Source organism: Triticum aestivum, chromosome 5D (genome assembly GCF_018294505.1).
Source record: "Triticum aestivum cultivar Chinese Spring chromosome 5D, IWGSC CS RefSeq v2.1, whole genome shotgun sequence".
NCBI classification, from domain to species: Eukaryota; Viridiplantae; Streptophyta; class Magnoliopsida; order Poales; family Poaceae; genus Triticum; species Triticum aestivum.
Genome location: NC_057808.1, coordinates 267,608,207 through 267,611,890, shown reverse-complemented (window position 1 = coordinate 267,611,890; position 3,684 = coordinate 267,608,207).

Here is a 3,684-nt window from a genome sequence, read left to right as displayed (position 1 = left end):
TAGAAGGATTGCTGGAGCTTTGCATACTTGTTAGCATCTTTCGGGATTGACAAAACCTTTTGGTTGTATCACAACCTTTCCTCAAGAAAATCGTCGAGGAAACAATGTTTTGACATCCTATCTGCAAGATTTCATAAATAATGCAGTAACTGCTAATATAATTCCAACAGACTCTTAGCATCGCTACGAGTGAGAAAGTCTCATTGCAGTCAACTCCTTGAACTTGCTGGAAAACATCTTAACGACAAGTCGAGCTTTCTTAATGGTGACACTTACCATCATTGTCTGTCTTCCTTTTAAAATCCATCTGCACCCAACAGCCTTACGACAATCAAGTAGTTCTTCCAAAGTCTACACTTTGTTTTTAATACATGGATCCTCTCTCGGATTTTATGGCCTCGAGCCATTCGTCGGAATCTAGGCCCATCATCGCTTATCCATAGCTCGTAGGTTCATTGTTGTCTAGCAACATCACTTCCAAGACAGGATTACGTACCACTCTGAAGTAGTACGCATCCTTGTTGTCCTATGAGGTTTGGTAGTGACTTGATCCGAAGTTTCATGATCACTATCATAAGCTTCCACTTCAATTGGTGTAGGTGCCACAGGAACAACTTCCTGTGCCCTGCTACACACTAGTTGAAGTCATGGTTCAATAACCTCATCAAGTCTCCACCATCCTCCCACTCAATTCTTTCGAGAGAAACTTTTCCTCGAGAAAGGACCCGTTTCTAGAAACAATCACTTTTGCTTCCAGATCTGAAATAGGAGGTATACCCAACTGTTTTGGGTATTCTATGAAGATGCATTTATCCGCTTTGGGTTCGAGCTTATCAGCCTGAAACCTTTTTCACATAAGCATCGCAGCCCCAAACTTTTAAGAAACGACAGCTTAGGTTTCTCTAAACCATAGTTCATACGGTGTCGTCTCAACGGAATTGCGTGGTGCCCTATTTAAAGTGAATGCGGTTGTCTCTAATGCCTAGCCCATAAACGATAGTGGTAATTCGATAAGAGACATCATGGTATGCACCATATCCAATAGGGTGCAGTTATGATGTTCGGACACACCATCACACTGTGTTGTTCCAGGCGGTATTAATTGTGAAACACTTTCCACAATGTCTTAATTGTGTGCCAAACTCGTAACTCAGATATTCATCTCTATGATCATATCATAGACATTTTATCCTCTTGTCACGACGATCTTCAACTTCACTCTGAAATTACTTGAACCTTTCAATAATTCAGACTTGTGTTTCATCAAGTAAACATACTTAGCATCCACTCAAATAATATGTGAAGTAAGAGCATAATGATATTCACTGCGTGCCTCAGCACTCATTGGATTGCACACATCAAAATGTATTACTTCCAACAAGTTGCTCTCTTGTTCCATCTCACTGAAAACGAGGCCTTTCAGTCATCTTGCCCATGTGGTATGATTTGCATGTCTCAGGTGATTCAAAATCAAGTGAGTCCAAACGATCCATCTGCATGGAGTTTCTTCATGCATATATACCAATGGACATGGTTCGCATGTCTCAATCTTTTCAAAACGAGTGAGTCCAAAGATCCATCTACATGGAGCTTCTTCATGCGTTTTTATCCCAATATGACTCAAATAGCAGTGCCAAGTATGTGGTACTATCATTACTATCTTATATCTTTTGGCATGAACATATGTATCACTACGATCGAGATTCAATAAACCATTCATTTTAGGTGCAAGACCATTTGAAGGTATTATTCGAAAGAGTAACCATTATTCTCCTTAAATGAATAACCGTATTGCGATAAACATAATCCAATCATGTCTATGCTCAACGCAAAAACCAAATAACAATTATTTAGGTTTAACACCAATCTTGATGGTAGAGGGAGCATGTGATGCTTGATCACATCAACCTTGGAAACACTTCCAACACATATCGTCATCTCACCTTTAGGTAGTCTCCGTTTATTCCGTAGCCTTTTATTTCGAGTTACCAACACTTAGCAACCGAACCGGTATCTAATACCCTGGTGCTACTAGGAGTACTAGTAAAGTACACATTAATATAATGTATATCCAATATACTTCTGTCAACCTTGCCTGCCTTCTCATCTACCAAGTATCTAGGGTAGTCCTGCTTCAGTGACCGTTCCCCTCATTACAGAAGCACTTAGTCTCGGGTTTGGGTTCAACCTTGGGTTTCTTCACTAGAGCAACAACTGATCTGCCGTTTCATGAAGTATCCCTTCTTTCCCTTGCCCTTCTTGAAACTAGTGGTTTTACTAACCATCAACAATTGATGCTCCTACATGATTTCTACTTTCGCGGTGTCAAACATTGCGAATTGCTCAAGGATCATCATGTCTATCCCTGATATGTTATAGTTCATCACGAAGCTCTAATAGCTTGGTGGCAGTGACTATGGAGAACCATCACTATCTCATCTGGAAGATTAACTCCCACTCGATTCAAGCGATTGTAGTACTCAGACAATCTGAGCACATGCTCAACGATTGAGCTTTTCTCCCTTAGTTTGCAGGCTTAAGAAACTTGTCAGAGGTCTCATACCTCTTGACGTGGGCACTAGTTTGAAATCCCAATTTCAGTCTTTGGAACATCTCATATGTTCTGCGACGTTTCAAAACCGTCTTTGGTGCCACAATTTTAAACCGTTAGCATCACACACTGAACTATCACGTAGTCATCAAAACGTGTATGTCAGATGTTCGCAACATCTACAGACGACGCTCGAGGTTCACATACCGAGCGGTGCATTAAGGACATAAGCCTTCTGTGCAGCAATGAGGACAATCCCCAGTATACGGACCAGTCCGCATAATTGCTACTGTAAACTTTCAACTAAATTTTCTCTAGGAACATATCTTAGTAGAACTAAAGCGTAAGCTATGACATAATTTGCAAAGACCTTTTGACTATGTTCATGATAATTAAGTTCATCTGATTATTTAATGAACTCCCACTTAGATAGACATCCCTCTAGTCATCTAAGTGATACATGATCCGAGTAACCTAGGCCTTGTCCGATCATCACGTGAGACGGACTAGTCATCATCGGTGAACATCTCCATGTTGATCGTATCTACTATACGACTCATGTTCGACCTTTCGGTCTCTTGTGTTCCGAGGCCATGTCTGTACATGCTAGGCTCGTCAAGTCAACCTAAGTGTTTCGCATGTGTAAATCTGGCTTACACCCGTTGTATGCGAACGTTAGAATCTATCACACCCGATCATCATGTGGTGCTTCGAAACAACGAACCTTCGCAACGGTGCACAGTTAGGGGGAACACATCTCTTGAAATTTTAGTGAGGGATCATCTTATTTATGCTACCGTCGTTCTAAGAAAATAAGATCTAAACATGACAAACATCACATGCAAATCATAAAGACATGATATGGCCAATATCATCTTGCGCCTTTTGATCTCCATCTCCGAGGCACGACATGATCACCTTCGTCACCGGCATGACACCATGATCTCCATCATCATGATCTCCATCATCGTGTCTTCATGAAGTTGCCTCGCCAACTATTACTTCTACTACTATGGCTAACGGTTAGCAATAAAGTAAAGTAATTACATGGCGTTTTCATTGGCACGCAGGTCATACAATAAATTAAGACAACTCCTATGGATCCTGCCGGTTGTCATACTCATCGACATGCA